Source organism: Halictus rubicundus, chromosome 4 (genome assembly GCF_050948215.1).
Source record: "Halictus rubicundus isolate RS-2024b chromosome 4, iyHalRubi1_principal, whole genome shotgun sequence".
Classification (NCBI taxonomy): Eukaryota; Metazoa; Arthropoda; class Insecta; order Hymenoptera; family Halictidae; genus Halictus; species Halictus rubicundus.
The window spans coordinates 4,553,235-4,570,237 of NC_135152.1; positions in this window are offsets into that span (position 1 = coordinate 4,553,235).

Sequence of the window (17,003 nt, forward strand, 5' to 3'; positions counted from 1 at the left end):
TCTCCTCCAATCTGCTCTCGAGGAATAATCCCCGGGACTGGTTGCCGGTTCCTCTCTCGAGTGGACGTTGCCTCTCCGCAGGAACGAACGAACGAACGAACGGGATCCACTTACACAATTATCTGCTCGCGGGATCTTCTTGGCGGCCGGTCGCTCATCGTTTTACTGCCCCCCTCGTGTTCCTCTTCTCTTCTCCTCCTCCTCCTGCTCCTCCTCCTCTTCCTGCTCTTCTTCCTTTTCTTCGTCGTTCTCCTCTTCGTTTTTTTTTCCTTCGGATACGTTTTCAAGCTGGCTTTTTTTAGGCCCCGCCCATCTTTCTTCTTCGCGCGCGCCTTTTTTCTTCTGCTTCTTCCACCGGTTTTCCTCCCAACGCCGCTCCTTTATTGGCTTTCTTTCGTTTTACGGCTTCGCGATAGCTTTTCTACAGTGCCGACCGCCATTTCCACGTCCGAAAACAGTTCTCTAGCCGCGTCGATATTCAGAATTACGAAATCAGTTTTTGGCGGCGTACCATTAAGAGCCTGTCTTCTGTACGCAATTCTGAAATGCTTGCTGCAAGTTTGTTTGAATTTATTAATTTGATCCGAAGAGAGTGGATAAAACAAACATACGTCAAAATAAGCACATAGCTCTAATGAAAATTAAATAAAAAGTGCATGAAACTCTCCCTCTCTCTCTCTCTCTGTACCGTTGTAGTCCAGGAACACTTCTATGAAGGTTCTTAAAAGTTTCGAAAGTTGATTTTTTACTTTAGCTTCGTCCATTGTCAACGCACTGCGCGCTCGGGACAATCGGTTTGTCAAGGCAATTAGGGGACCTTCGACTCGGTGTTTGCATGATTCGGTGTTCATGACGAGGAGATCTCGCGGGGAACAAATATGCCCCATAAAAACACGTCATTAAGGAGATGGAGCTCGTAGACGTCTCTCTGGCAGCGCGCTCAGTAACTCGCTAGGAACTTGTTCAGCCAACGAGAGACATTTTAATTAACCCTTTCAGTGCGGAACAACGCAACTAAAAAGCACGTCTGACGGCCGGAACTGAAACAAAAGTACTAAGAAGTGCGTTAGGGCGCTATTTCGTGTCCGACGGCTGCGCCTAGGCATTCGCCAAACCAGCAATAAAAAAAAAAATGTTTATCAATCCACGCGAACCTCGGAAATCCACCGGCAAATGCTCGATCCGCCATCTTGGATTTCGGGAAAAACTGGAGATGTCGACGCGCGTTATGTAACTTTTTGCTGTTCCGAGGAAGGTAAAAATTGATGAAATTCTTCAAAAATTGTTGAGCAATGTAAACATTAATTTAATTTCAGTGGAGCATAATTTTGATTCGAAAAAAGAGGTAGGCGGATGGAATTGAAGATAAATCCAGTTTGTACGGCCAATTCTCTCTGAGCTTGAATTTCTCCGAATCTGTTCGCATAAATGTGAGTTTGCATAGATTTGCATAACGTGTCTTGGCGTTTCTTCGCGTTGAATTTAAAGTAAAACGGGGAAAGGACGGCGTCGTTGGGAGAAATCAATTATGGCAGATCTTGGGGACGGTTTCCAGTGGAATTCCCTCCGGAGGAGCTCGGATAAGGGGCTTTAACTGTCCGACAGGACTCGAGAGGGACCGTCGCGTTCCTTTCCTAGTGAAACGGGCATTAAAACGAGGCGACACACCCGACGATTCGTGGTCCTCGACAGGGAACAGGTTTCGAATTATTCGTAATGGCGACCGGGGAACCGGTGGAGTGGGTGGGATTTCGATCTTTCTAACAGGCGATCCCGTGGGAGTGGCGAACTATTTTACTGCAGAAGCCACTTTGTCGACTCTTCTATCTCTCTTCTTCTTCTTCTTCTTCTTTCGTTTTCCTCCCTTGATCCTCGAAACAGACCGCGCCGGCAAGCACATGGTTCCACGGCGTTTTCTCACGGACGATTTCCTCCGATATATTTATACATTTTTATGACCGAACGCGCATGTATCGCAGAGAGGATGTTCCGGTTTTAATCGGTCCGCCTCGCTGCACTTCGCGTCGAGATTTGTCACTCGAAAATCGTTTCCAGTTGAAGTGCAACGGGTTTTCGCAGCGACACGAACCTCTCCCGGCGAACCGTGGTCCTTTTAATCTTCAGGTTTTATGGCAGCTGTTAGGCAGGATCACTGTGATTAATTCTCGCAGGTGTCTTTGACAGTTCTTCGGGACCATGTGAGCTGCTTCCCGAGTCTTTTTTGGGGACGCTCATCACGGATTCACATTCCTGAAGACAGAGGCTCTTCCTCCTCTCTTTCTCTCTAAAAGATTCTTTTTTGAATTTTCTTAGACAAGCTGAGAATGGTCGCTCGTGTTAGAGCTACTATAAATGGCCGCCGCGATGCAGAGACATTTAGCCAGTCTATTTTTGTTCAACCACGACACGTGACTTTGCTATTTTCAAAGGGAACGCATAAAATATTAAGAAAACGAGGGATAAAATTCCGATTAATTTACGAGTGGCAAAGTAACAGTTTCTTGTGAATCGAGATAGTTTTTACGGTGTAATGCAGAAGTACGGGCACCAAAGATGGCGTTCATCGGGTCCCGTGAATATTTAAAACATTCATGGCTGCAGGAGCATAATCGAGGCCCGTTTCTGGGGCGTTCGAACGATTTTACGCGTTCGCGAGGGTCGCGATCGCTTCGAAATTCCGTCGACGGCCCGATCTCGTGCGGAATGGAGTGGACAGTCGTAAATACGCGTGCAAATATACTGCGGCTGTTACGGTGGCCGCTGTAAAACGCCTCTCTACGCAGGCCGGCGTTAAATGTTTAAGTCGTCACGTTGCTTCTCGGCCCGCGATCAATCTTATTTTCATCCCGTTTCCTTCAAAACTCGATCGGCACTCCGTTCCTTTCGTAATTGCGGCAGAAAAGGAACATAATGGCAAGTAAATTGCGGATGATTGTGAAAATAAGGGATTTTATGGTTCGCGGCCGGGATAAAATAAACGTCTATGTGCTGCGTGGATCCTATCCAGTACCCATAGCAAAAGAATAAAATTACCGATTACCGCGTTCTTAATCTTCGAAAAAAATATAGAGAAAATTAATACGATTGACCGACGATCGCTTGTTAGAAGAGTCAGATGAAACATTAAAAAATATAGAAACTTACAAATTTCGAGAAACGGTCAGTCCGATGGCGTAATAAGGTGTTCGGTTCTCAGAGGTTTGTTAAGGAGCCGTAAACGATTCGATATCCTTTGATGTCTCGGTCCGTCGGTATGGCCCCATTGTCGATCCTTTCGAAAGCGAGGCGAAACCATCACGACCGCCGAGAAAATTCGAAACAGCCGGTCCGAAAAGGAACGCGGAAATGCCTTTGATGCCGGAAAAGGAGCCGGTGGTGGTGGTAAGAAGAAGAAGAAGAAGAAGAAGAAGAAGAAGAGGAAGAAGAATGAGAAGAGGAAGCAGAAGCAGAAGGAGAAGAAAAAAACTGAAAAGAAAAGAAAGAAGAAGAATGCAGCCCGTTCAACCGGCCAACCGAAACGTAATCCCGGCCAATAAACTAATTAAGGTCATCGGGAACCTTTCGGGCGGGCTACTTTATTGCCGACTGGTCGCCAGGCTCGCCGATTCCTGCGGCAGCTTCCGGGTTGACCTCGTAAATCGCGTCCCTTTGTTAGCGGAACTGTTTCTAGCCGGGAAAAAACATGGCAGGCGTCGTTAAAACCACTGTTATCTATTTTTCCAAGCCGACCTCTTCTTCGAATTCCCTGTTCGTTTCTTGCTATGCCGGTCTTTTTACACTTTAATCATTCGTAGCGGTGCTCCTGGATGTTATCCTGCTCGCCGCCGCCGCCGCCGCCACCGCCGATTTTTCTATGATCCTGCTCACTTCGCAAGCTTATAATTCAGGAAAATTAGCGAGCTTGCTGATACTAACGCTGGTTCAGTTTCATTGCGCCTCATGAACTTCTAGGAAACGGCTCGGAAATATTTTACGATGTGAATTTGTCTTTTTTTGTCTTCTTTTGTACCTGGAAGCCGGTGAACGCTGCACCTTTACGCGGACTCGATCTGCCGAACAGTTGTATAAACGATTACTGCATGTAGGAGTCTCTGGTAATGTAACATAATTATTATTAGACCGTGCATGCTCGAATAGAAACGTTCATAGAAGTGATAGAACTAAAATAAAAATGACTTTCTCTCTTTTTGGTTATAACAGTTATGGTCCCTGATTTTAACAAGTCGAAAATAATAGAGTGTTTTGGAATTTATGGAATATTTTCGCTGTTTCGAATTTGACGTATTAATTTTCGTACAAAATCCGCAGTCCTCGATGACCTGTTACTGTGTGAATACACGTTGAACACATAGTAACTACCACGATTAGACTTGAGGTTTTTATGTAGACTCCAAATTTTTGGTGCAAACTGCAAGGAAAAAAGGTCGAATGAAAATCTTCTGAAATGTTTGCTGTTTTATGGTTATCTCGTAAAATCGACAGTCTTCTAACGATTGTAAACTACCTGGTGCATCCCCACGAAACGGGTCACTAGAAAATGGTCCAGCCAGTATACCGCGTCGGGCAAGCCAGAAAAAAAAATTAGAAACTCCATAGGAATCCAGGTGAAATCAGCTTCCCGCGGTTCGGTACGGGTTCGATGATTCCCTCGTGGCTCGGGGAGGTCAGTCTGCGGTTCGCAGAGGTCCGAAACGGTTTTGAACTGGGTCCCGGGAACGGGAACCGTCCGCGAAAATCGTGGTCGCTCGATCGATGGGCACGGCTAAGTGAGATATCAAGAGGAAAAGGAGAGGAAGAGATCGACGCCGGCAGGCGCGAACGTAGAACGCGAAGGATCCAGGAGAGCGACGCGTTCAAAAGGATTTACGACGACAACAAAAATAATCGTTTAACAGGAAGAAGAAGGGAGAAACGAGGAGGCGGTCGTCCGGTGCCGGATGACCGGTCGAACGGTCACCGAGTGTCTATTGCCCATCAAACGACCAGTTGAACGAGCACGCCTCGGTCAGATCGACTTCCGTGAAACAATACACGGCTCGTCATTATGTTCGTGACTCGGGGCGGCCCTTGCTCTGCTTCTTTGAGACACCTCCTTCGGTCAACAGCTACCTCGAGGACTTCCGGTCCGGACGGTGATTGGCCTGCTCGCGTTTCCCGGTCGTAAGTTTTTCCAAATTATACCCCACAACGATATACTCTTCGTACAATCCCAATCAAGCTCTTCGCTCTTGCTAATTCGCGAGCGGTCTGTTAAACTGAACTCGAAGAATCAGCTCGATCGAGCACTCGCGCAGTTGAATACTTCTGAAGCTGCATTTGAGCCCCTACTTTCAGAATACATCGTCCATTTTTCTGTGAGGCGTTCTAGTATGATATAACGGGTGGGCAACAGAAATTTTATAAATTATAATGTTCTTAAAGACATTGGACAATTTTTTTCGTGACTGAATCTACCATGGATTTGAAGATTTTTTTCCCAGTTGAAAACGAGCCAATCTTCATTCCTCAGTTCTGTTAAAAATGGCGCACGATTTTATGGGGACCTGCGATCGTTTCTACTTCATTTGTGGAGGCCAAGAGATTTTTTCCCGTCGTGAAATATTGAGTATCCGATTTTCATCCCTTATTCTCACCCTTCGGATCGCCGATAAAAATTGTGGAAGAATTGTTTTTCGGAGTTATGGCGTCTGGGTGGGTTCAAGAAATGTTTCTAAATGCCCAGAATCCGGGGTGCACGATTCCGATCGTCGAGAAATGTTTGGCGACGTGAAAGGGCCGGAACGGACGCGTTAACGCGAATGGGAACGTAAAGCCGCGTTAAATCCCATCGAATCGCCGCATCAAATCAGGCATAACAATATATATATATTTTTTTTGTAATCCGTTGAAGACACAAGCCTCCGTTGAAACGGCGGTTTTATCATCTTATCGCGAGCCCGACTGTTAAAATGGAGATTGCCCCGACACTCGAGGGCGGTCTGGGAGATCGCGGACAACGCTCTTCAGGAAATGTCGCCCGCAATTCAACCCCTTGAATACCTCGTTGCTCGTACTTACAGTCTGGTCGTTGCGTCCCTTCGCAGACGATGTCGAACACGGCCGCGCCACAAAATCGGCGAAACGACGACCATCATCGCTCGTTCACATTCCGGAATATTTTACCGCATGCCGATCCCGTTCGATCCCATTTCGACGCCATCTTTATCGCGCGGACTAATAGCCTTCCCGTAGATGCAGTCGCTGGAAAATCTTTTTCTTTTTCCCCTCCTTAATCACAGGTTACCGAGCTTTTTCACGAAGAATTTCACCTTATAAAGAGAAATATATTTTACTTTACAAAGAGAAATATATTTTGCCTTGTAGACTGCTCGGATTTTATACGTTTATGACAAAAATGAGTAGCTGTAGCGCAGAACAGTCGTTCGCATCATTCTCGGCTACAAACCTTGAGTGCCAAGAGAAACAATGCCCCTTATCTATCTTCCTTAATTCAGATAAGCTGGTTTATTACCGGCAGCCCTATAAGACGTAAAATATTACAATTATATTAGAACCGTTCCCATAAACCCTGAACATCCATCTCCGAATGGATAAGAAAATAATTACTATACTGTGAACCTTGCACAATACAAATTGTTTACCCGAATTGCAACAAACTGGATTAACATGCAAATTTGTATCCTCTGTTAATAGGTCTCTGTAAATAATACGAAAATATTTTTATCATTAGACGGATTTGTATGCAACAGAAAAATTGTCTGCATTGATTGCAAGAATAATAGTATTCTACTAGTCTAACAATCACACTCGCAAAATATACTGTTAAACAGCCGAACCATTTAGCAAAAAAAAAAAACACATATAATTTTCCTACAGCCTGGACCCATACAATCACCATAATCCCAGAAAACAATTCTTCCACGCCACAATTTTTATCGACCATCTGAAGGGTGCGAATAGGCTTAGGGGATGAAAATTGGATCCTCTTCAATATCTCGTGGCGAGGAAAAATCTCAGCCCAAAGAAGAATCCATTTTTCCACAAATTTAATGGGAGAAATCAGCTCGTTCCCATGAAATCTATTTTTAATAGAACTAGGGGATGAAAATTCATCTTCAACAATTCGCATCAGGAAAAAGTCTGTTAGTCTGGAGGATTCGTCTGTCAATAAATGAAATGGGAATGATTAGGGGATTTAGGAACGTTTAATGATGAAATCAGTCCGTTCCCATAAAATCGTGCGCCATTTTTCCGCGAGACTTACCGAGCACAATGTCGAGACGGACATCGCACAATGTTGGGACGGAAAAGATCGCAAGATTTACGAGAGGAAACGTTGGTTTTAGCAGCCACCCTTATTGGACGCATGTGGCACGAAGCTCGCGTGTGCGTTTCTAATATCCGGAGTTTTCCCTCCGTTTTCCTGGCTTCTCGTTCTCCAGACGACCCCCGGACATTACCAGCTTCTCTCTCTCTCTCTCTCCCCCCTCTCCCTTTTCTCTCCAGCCCTGAGTCGTTACCCGCCCTTAAGCATACAAATCCCACCCCTGCGGAGGATTGTTAAGCTCCGACGGTTTTCATCCCCCTTTTCCGTGACAGCCTCGCCCTGACTAAACGAGCGGTCTATTTTTTTTTCTCGCGTAAATGTTGCTCCATCTTGAAAAACGCCGACGCCAGGAGGACCTCTTTCCTGTCTGCCAGCCGAAAAGTTACAACCCCCTGCCCTTTGGGAGCGACTTTTTACTCGAAGTCGGAGGACGGACTTCCTGCCCGGGGTGAATTATAAATAAATAGCTAAGTGGTCTTCGGAGTTCGTTGAAAGAGTGCTTTGTTTGCGGAGAGACGATTTTTATGGGCTTCGTGCTTTTAGGAGTCTTCGAAGAAGGTTCAAGCAGGAGTTTGAAGAGTATTGAATTCTGTTTCAAATTTATTTCGGTCCGTTGGTGGTGTGGTGTGGGGGGAAAATTTTATTTTCCTGGAATTCGTGGCAGTTGACGGTGAATTTACTTGTTTTTCGATTGTTTTCAATTCATTATATAGTTCTAGGAGAATTGTATACAAGCTATGCCATCGTTGTACCAGCTATGAATATGAGATAAAAATTTAATTTTGCTTCGGATTCTCGATGCTCGACTACGAAAATATAAAGTCAATAACAAACCTATAAAATATATCAATTTTCTGCCTGCTTCAAATTGTTGACGTGGTTTCGGAAACATTTCTAAACGCGAAGTCTCTTGATAGATGTTTTTCGTCGTTTCCCGATATGCGGCGCCATTTTGTCAACACAGGGTGGGAAGAATAATTCGAAAATTGAATAAGGGACAGATCAAACAACCCAACGAAGGAGTCACGATTGAACGGAACGTTTCCACAATGATTTTAGTCGGTTATGGGGGCTGAGATGAGGGAAACGAGGAGAATAAACGAGCTTCCCCCTCCCCCCCTCGAATCGGAAAAGATATCGCGAGGATACATCTATATCGAGCCTAATTGGTTGCTAGTCATCCCCTATCTCGCGACGTCAAAATGCCGGGAGGGGAGTGGGAAAGAACGTGGCCCGAGTTATAACTATAAAAACGAGCGTCAAGCATAATAAACCCGACTCGTTAATGGTATCGCTAATAGAATCATTTCGTTCGTTCCGTACGGAATAGATCGTCGGCCTGAGGACCCGTCGTTCCGACGTTACTTTCGCGTCCTCCTGTTACATCGATAACGTGAGAGCTACTCTGCTTTGGAATTCGCTTGTGTCCTTTCACATCGTTCCCTTTTTGTAATCTCTTTCCCCCAATTTTCGGCATTTCGATTAGCTCTACGAATTTTTACAATTTTTGGAGAGACACAAAAAGATTTCTTCAAGTAAAAATTGTCCCTGCACGAGTCAGTTGAAAGGTTATTATAAATGCAATCTTTATGTCCTGATTGACATTTGAGCAAAAATCACCTTGTTGCTTGTAGACAAATATTATTAATGATTGCAGTTTTGAAGACGAACCTGCTACTCAACCTCTTCTTAGAATTATTATAATTGCCTTAGTAAATATTAGCAAGCAATTATTAATGCAATATTTTTTCCTACTCCCCTTATTTTCAACCTAACTTTTCAAAATTCACGAATTAGACGTACTTGGAAATTTTAAAATGCAGGATAGAAAGACAATTTTATAAAGAAGACTGTGACTCACATAAGGTTAAGCGACAACAATAAAGATGAAATTTTTAATAAGCGAGAAGGAGAAGTTTGTGCATTTCTGAAATAAAATTGTAAAATTGCAGTATAGTGATTCGAACAAGGCGAACACCGGAAACAGGTAAACGGCGAAGCAACTAAATTTAGGGCGATACGTTTCATGTTTGATTAAAGCGTGCCGTCCGTTCTCGTTCTGGATCAACGCGATATATCTCGGGGCATTTCCCGCGATTTTTACGGCCACGCTCTGTGTTTATAGAGTGTAAATATTTAAATATGCCGTAACGTTCAGTACGGCAATAGGTGTGCAGGCGATAACTTTACATTGTGTCGAACACGAGCCTCGACGCGAAACACTGAAGCCTCTTGCGTCCGTCTGCACTCGGACAGGCATTTTGTAATATCTAAAAATTAAACAACCTTTCTCCAAATGCATCTGTACTGATAAATTCTCCACACGAAAATACACAATTCAGACGAAATTTTACTGCTCTACTCTCAGTAATTTCTGAGATCGATTGGCGATTTTTTTTTACCGAGACCCATCTCTTAAATACAGTGACTCGCGTAATTGATTTAATACACTTTGAGAATATCTCCTTTAAATTAGAATTTTTGTCGGTAACAAGTTAACACTATATCTACCGGAAGCCTATTAATAGGCTTTTCAATAATAGCTTTCAATAATTGTGCTGTACTAAAAGGAAGTTTCAATATCATCTCTTACATAATAATCTCAAACGAAATAATTATTACACTACGTTATTCAGGTTGGCGTGTTAGTTTATAAAACAAATTCTTAGTCATGGACCATGGACTTTCAAAAGCTATGAAATAATCGCCGGTAAATAATGTGTTAAGCATTTTTGAGAAGCTGGAAGGGTTGATTTCGCCCTTATTTTAATAACCGGGTACTTTCGATTTGTTTTTAATAGTTCTTTATCGGTTGTATTGACAAATGACAAGATTCTTATTTTTCCCATTTTCAATCATTTGGAACAAAGCAGCAGATTACAGAATTTCACCAAAAGCCCAATCAGTCGCCATTTCCAAGCAAACCTTGTACATCACTCTAACAAATCAGACGTTCCTCGGGAGAAGAATATTCATTTCCAAACCCAAGCATAATCGCGCGATCTTATCGAAGGATCGATTAACCCCTCAATCATTCGAACCTCTCTAAAGACCTTGTAAACTCTCAGGATCCATCTACCGTTCTCTAGGCGTTCCATCATTAACCCAGAAGAAATAAAAGGAATACGAATCCGGCCGGCTCGAATAATTCCCGTTCCACCCTCGAGATTCGGCGCTGAATAAGGGAAATGGCGGCAAAGGGAGAGAGGGGGTGGGAGACGGGGAAGAAAGGAACGGATAAGAAAAATCTCTCATGAATAAGGGATGAGACTGAATCTCGTGTAGTCGTGTCAAACTCCGGAGGAGTCTGAATGACGGGGGCTCGGTTTCGGTGCGCGCGGTGCCGAGCTTACGGCGCCATTAAAATAAAATAAAGCCTTCCTCTGTCTTCCAGGCTCGCACCCGCCGCTGCTCAACTCCCCTGGACTCCCCATATCCCCCACAGACCCCCATCGGCCCCCCTTCAAGCCCCATCGCCCGCATCCGTTTCTTTTTTCTTCGTGTTCTCCTCTGCCTCTTCGGAGCTGGATATCTTTTCGCTCTTCTTCTTCTTCTTCTTCTTCTTCTTCTTCTTCCTCGGGCTCTCTCGTAGCTGCCGCTAGCCCAACCCCTCTCCGACTTCCTCCTGCCATCAGCGTTTTCAGAATGTTGCCAGCGCGGATAGCCAGGGCGTAAACGTGAAATCATTGCCCGGCTATACGAGCGGAGGTAGAACGTCTGCGTGTTCTCCTACCCGGCGGAACCCAGACCGCTCCGACCGTTCCTGCAGATCGCATAGCTTATAATAACACTTAACCACCGACAGTGAATAGCCGCAAGTTGCAACTTCTCTTCTTTGTGCCCCATCGCGAGGCGCTTTGTGCACACCCGCTTGCACACCCGGCATCCTCCTTCCCCCTCCTCCCCCGGGCTACAACCACGGATCCATCGCTGCAACACCGACGCTTGTTGTTTCGCTCTTGTTGCACCTAGACCCCTTTTGCTCGCGTTTCGATCTCTAACCTGGCCGACGACGTCGACCATTCTTACCTCCGACTTTACCGGCTGCTGCTTTTGTTTAACTCTTGCCTTCGTAAATAGTTTTTGGTTTTGATCTTGTGGCAGGAGAGAGCAGCCCGGTCAGTGCCTGAGAGGAACTAGCTTGTGGCGTGGGGAAGACGAAATTCTTGTGTTGTCAACCCTGTAATAGTATCCTGGGAATTGAATAAAATTCATCAAATTAAATTAAATTAAAAGAATTTTGAATGTATTAGGACCGTTACAGAAAAATAGAAATTCTTTTGTGTCCTCTGTTCCTTGCAATTGATGCAGATAATTTTTATTTTTCATAAAGCTCTGCTGTCTAATTCACGACCCCAGTCTTTAATTGACTTCAACTTCTTTTGGACATTACGGTGCTGTAATCTTAAACTATACACCTGAAAGTGAACTAATAAATATTGATTGAATTTTTAGGAAGATGTGGTATTCCTTGGTATGAGGAAACAGTATACTATTTTATGATTATGTCTATTAACTATCCATTTTGCTTTGGCACTGATTTAACTACGTATCTTGGAGAGAAAAAATGTTTACGGTCTTATTAGCGGCGTCGATCAATTATTTGTTTTGCTTTGAATCTCATTTAGCCATGTATCTTCGGGCAAAGAAATATTTACAATTTTATTAGTAGCAGCAATCAGATAAATCATTTCGCCAGTCCACATGAATTCTGGTTCACTCAGTCCATTAAAACCATTTTTGCCGAGTTCTAATTTCTAAGATAAATTTGTAGGCCTTTCTACACTTCCTCGAGGTGTTGACAATATAAATCCTCGTTGATAGCTGTGTTTGGATTGAGTAACTCACTGATAGACAGTTCGTACGATCGAAGTCGAGTGACGCAACAACTTAAGAAATAAACCGAGGTACTTTACACAATACACTTCTGGCATGTAAAAGTTTGAAAACTATAAAGCAGAATATTTAAACAGGGGTCTAAGCCTACCGATTATCTTCCATTTTGTCCCACCTCCTAAGCTTCCTCCAGCACAAGCATCCCAAAAAATATTATCCTCCTCCTCCTTATTATTATCCTCTTCCCGAAATTCCCAGAACACCACGCAAGAAAGATTTGCAATAAACACGTAAATCGATCAGAGACCAAAGAAGAGAGAAAGCTGAACAAAATTCCAAAGAGGGAGCGTGTTTGTCCGACGGATAGGATGCTCCGGCGGTGTTCCAACATGGCGGGTCTGGGTCGTTAAGGTTCTTATCTAGCGCATGTGATCCCATGTTCCTTGGGTCCTTTGTCCCCGGGAGAGCTCACGGTATTTTAAATTAATGTTAGTTTATGGGACGGGGCCGTGTCCACCGCGCGATTTCCATCGCGTTCGTTTTCTGCCGGCGAAAGAGAGAGAGAGGGGGATTATCAGACAGATATACCAGCAACAGCAAAACTCGTCGAGAGATAACTAAGACGGCCATGAATTAAGTCCGGCTGACACGAGGACGTCCGAGGGCGGACTGGATCCTTGCTCTCTCGCGAGAGAGCACGAGGATCGGGGATCCATCCAGTCGTTCCTCTCCGAGGAGGATCCACGCGAGAGGGGGAGAGAAGAAATACAACGGTGCTGTTAAGGAACACCGTATTATATAGGACGCGTCCCGGGGAACGATAAACGTAATTCTACAACGTCGACATAAAGGATTATATTGATTACAGGGATCTCGGATTCCGTCCGGCTAGCTTTAACTCCCCGACAGGCCGTTTCAAGCGTGTCTGAGGCGAGTTTTTCTGCTGGGAATGCCTGTGAGGTCGTGGCGAAGGTTCATCGATCGTGGATGGACTGCGGATCTTCGAGGATCGGGGATCGACAGAGCAAATTTCCGCGGAATAAACTGCTAGAAAATTCAGGGAAAAATTGAACTTGCGGTTTATTCTCTCCTTTGAGGGAATACTTCTTCATGCAGATTCTTCTTGTACGGAGACTGCGGGCCATTTTGACTGCCTGAACAAATTCTGAAAAGTTTCAATTGTTGAATCAACTCAAATCTGATTGATCTCTCTTGATCTCTTATTGCTACTCCAAGTTTTGGCTCGATTCATTCCAACCTTCCTACATCAGTTTTTTGAAAATATTTTACTAAACCTATTTCTTTGAGATCAACGTTCTGATTTTCTCTTCGGAACCAACACGTGCAACCAATGATTGACATTGACTACTAGAACATTAGAAAATTTAAATGGAATGGATATAACACATTGTCTTTGGACCTAATACAAATAAGTAGGATTAAAGTAGAATAAAATAAAAATTTGCTACTTCAATTGCAACAAACAGTAAGTTTGGTAGATTGAATATAACATTTTTGTCATAGACGCATGAAATCCGCAGTCCACAAATAATATTACAAATTAATTCGTAACCCTCACGATTAGTTGGCTGTAACAGTGTTTTAGATTCAATTTGTTGTTTACTGGATTCCTTGGTTACCTGAACAATAAATTTATAGACTTCTCAAAAATAGCTTTTTATTCCACGGCCATGAGAATATTCTCAAACGCCTAAACTGGTAATCCAACAGCTATTCCACAGGAGGCTAATTATTGTTTTAACGAAACAGACGGTGCATTGCTTCCTCATTTGGATCTCGTTAATGCTGAATCTCCCAGTTGAACGTGCTCTACGACTAGACTATTATAAGTGCATTTAATGTTATGACTGTTTCTTTATCGAAGTAAATTAGATGTTGTACGAGTTTACTGCAGGTGTACATGCAAATTCCTACTTTCATAGCCCGCGTTGGCTACATTAATTAGAGTTAAGGAGCGGCGCGATTTATCCATTAACCTAGTAGAATTAGGAATTATAGACAATCTGCTAGAAGAAAATTAAACCTTTAACATGGAAAATTGCATCGAATTGCAAAAACGCCATTTTTACAGATGTCTTCTTCGTAATAAAACTGAGAGTTCCCAAAAAGATTTCTGCTTGTGCCAATTTGCACTGAATTTTAGCTCCACTTTGGGTCATTTTAGGTCCTCCCTTCTACAGCAATTGTTCCTTCAAATTTTCTTTTCCATCAACCCTCAAGGGGGCCTTCAAAATGCACTTTAAAAATTTAATAATTTAATTTAAATTATTTAATATTCACCTCGATCGAATAATTATTGACATGAGTGATCCGCGTCGTCCCCGTTAATTCACTTAATATGTAAGGAAGATTTTGATCCTTAAGATTGTCTCTACGTGTACTTTAATGCTTAAATATTGATTAAGAAAGAATTTTGTGTCGGCCTAAATGAAAGAAATGACATTGCTATTTAATGGATTCCGTTTGAAATCTTCATCGAGAGTTTGCCTAGTGAATCAACGATATTTACTAAGTTTGCAGTCATCTCGAGGACAGAGTTTGGTTGCTTACCTATAAATTATGCTTTGAGCAAACAGCTCACCAATCTCAGCGTACCAAAGACGAACAACATCTCGTTTCGCCGTAAGTTATGTGGCTCCCACAAGTACACACCATGGAAATAAAACTGATCGAGTCTATTTAACCAAACTAAACGCTCTCATAATAAAAATGGAGTGGCGAACGACAGCGATAACCGGCTGCGAGAAAAATCGACGTCCCGGCCGCTCGCAAAGATGCGAAAATTGATTTCACCGTGACTGTTATATCAAAAGGAACTATGGTAATTCGTATGATAATAACGTATGGTTTATCACGAGCCGCGGGGACTATATTCCGCGATTATCTGCTCGCGGCCGAGCCGTCCTCGCGGTATACCTTTTTCATAGCTTGTTTAAGATCTCATAAACTACCGCTTACTGAAACTCTAAGTGCTCTGGCCGAACTAAAGGGGCGAGCATCGGTATGCGACGGCTGAGAAACTGGGAAAACAACCGGCGAACACCATGGTTGCACGCCACATCGTTCCCGGCATTCTTTACATTACCAAAATACGCCGGCGAGCCTCTTAAGCTTCAATTTCAAGTTTCCCCTAACTCGAGCAACGCCAGACCTCTAAACGCCCTCTAAAGAAGCCCTTAACACGCGAAACGCTCGAGAGGATTTTTATCCTGGACGATGATCTCTCTCCGTCAATATTGTTCCAAAGGGATACGATGTTTACGTGTTATGCGATCAATTTTAGTGAGGAGGTTGCGCATCTCTCTGTCCAGCACCTGTCTCCAAAAACTGTTAGATTTCATATAGAATTGCTCCTGTCTTAACCCTTTCCACTCGAAGCTATTTTAACTCCAAAACGAAACATTTTTTCCAACCTAGAATATTTCCCTTCTATATACTTTTTTTCGTGTTATACATATGAAAATGGTGCAATTTGCTCGTGCAATACTGAAGTGTAAAAAGTATTTTGAATAATGATACAGAACTTTCTAGTGGCGCCTTACAGTCGCCATTCGAGTGCTAAGGGTTAATTTTTCGAGGTCACACTACAACATAAAATATTTCAATAAATTATTCATCGAAATTATCGTGATAATCTCAATTTAGAATCTCCGAAGGTACTAAGGTAATTCCGGGAGAGATGCACCAATTCTTATTGTGGCAATACTGGACGATTCTCAACTGTTTTTCTGTTATCATTTATAACATTTTAACATTTGTAAATAATCTCAAAACGAAGAACGCGTGTATTATATTATTTACATATAACAGAAGTGTAAAAACTTCTTAGTGCTCCAAACTTTTGATGAAATAACTTTGTAAGTGGTCAGTACGAATGTTATTACCTTCTTATGGTATGGTTTTAACAATCAGTATCGATTATCAGTATTTATATTTTAACTATCAGTATTTAACTTTAGATATTATTAAAGAGATTCAAAAAAATAATTAAACTATGCCTGCCTATACTTTCAATTATTTTCAATAAAACTTTTATAAACAGAAAACACAATGTGGTGCATCTCTTCCGGAATTACCCTATATGAATTTTTCCAGATTTTTTAAAGAACTCACTGAAAATCCGCCTGTGCAGTTTGAGGGAACCGTAAAAACGTTTTCAGTCTGAGGGCTAAGATTCTTAAGCAAGAAATATAAGGCTAACGTAAACCTAAGTAAGACTAAATAAACATTGGAATATAAAACACACTGCTAAACCTTATCAAAGCTCGAGCAACTCTGATCAAACAGTCATTGTCTGCATACGAGAGTCTAAATCTACTGATGCCTAGAACACCAAGCAAATCGCCGTCCAATGCAAAAGTGGTGTAAGTCAATATTTGTCTGTTTGGTTCAACATCCTATTTTAAGGGTTTAATCATCATTAAATAAAATTATTAAATATTAGCGTGCTTTGCACAAGTCGATATTATTACGTTTCATAGAACTTTTACTTAATTCAACGACGAACAGCTCTGCAGCATTTTTGCATTAACCGGCTCATACGTCAAAGAACTGCATAAATCACGGCGATAGGGAGCACCGATTCTCTCTCCAAATGAAACCTTCCAACTACGAATAAACAAAGTACCAAGTGTCGCCAACGATCCTCTTGGGTCCCAACAATGTCCGAGTCAACGGCAGGAAGCTCGCCTAAGTCGTTCAGAGGACGTGCAGTCCGGTTGTGCAACGCGGTCCCAGGTCTTAATGGGTTAATGAGGCGACGATAATTCCCAGTGCCAGTGAACCGTCGTAAATCCTCGTGTAAACGTTTTTTATCGTT